Genomic DNA, 910 nt, shown 5'->3' with positions numbered 1-910 from the left:
TATATATATATGTCCTCTACTATAGCTCGGAGCTATAGTAGAGGACGGTGTGAGTGTGTGCGCGCGCGTACATGTGGGTATATGTATGTATCAGTGTGTTTGTGCATGTATCCATATATGTTGTGTGTGCGTGCGTGCGGCGCATGCGCATGCGTGTATGTGTGCGTCTTTGCGTGTATGTTTGTAGTCCCACTCCGCTCCACAGTTACCATCTACCATATTCACATACAAGGCATTGGTCAGCTCGGAGGTATAGCAGAAGACATTTGGCCAAGATACCGTGCAGCGGGACTGAACCTGAAACCAAGTAGTTTCAAAGCCAGATCTCCTTTCTTATAGATTCATTTATTCCTTGGAAAAGTGGCAGGGAGGGGGGGATTGGCGGAGTCGTTAGGACACCGGGTATACCTCTTGACTGTATTTATTCAATTCTGTCCAATTTCAAATATTGCCGTAGTCAATTTTGCCTTTGATCCTTTCGAGGTCGTTAAATAAAATATCCGTCGTCCGGTGCTGGAGTAGTTTCATCTCTCTCTTTCTACTTCTTTTTCATTTTTTTTATCTCTCTGGAAGAAACCGGCAATGGTGAGACGTGGAGAGGAATGGAATCTGTTATTGTTGGCACTCCGTCGCTTACGACATCGAGGGTTCCAGTTGATCCGATCAACGGAACAGCCTGCTCGTGAAATTAACGTGCAAGTGGCTGAGCACTCCACAGACACGTGTACCCTTAGCGTAGTTCTCGGGGATATTCAGCGTGACAAGGCTGACCCTTTGAATTACAGGTACAACAGAAACAGGAATAAAGGGTGAGAGAAAGTTGTGGTGAAAGAGTACAGCAGGGTTCGCCACCATCCCCTGCCGGAGCCTCGTGGAGCTTTAGGTGTTTTCGCTCAATAAACACTCACAA

Source organism: Octopus bimaculoides, chromosome 25, assembly GCF_001194135.2.
Source record: "Octopus bimaculoides isolate UCB-OBI-ISO-001 chromosome 25, ASM119413v2, whole genome shotgun sequence".
NCBI classification, from domain to species: Eukaryota; Metazoa; Mollusca; class Cephalopoda; order Octopoda; family Octopodidae; genus Octopus; species Octopus bimaculoides.
This window is presented reverse-complemented; position numbering follows the sequence as displayed.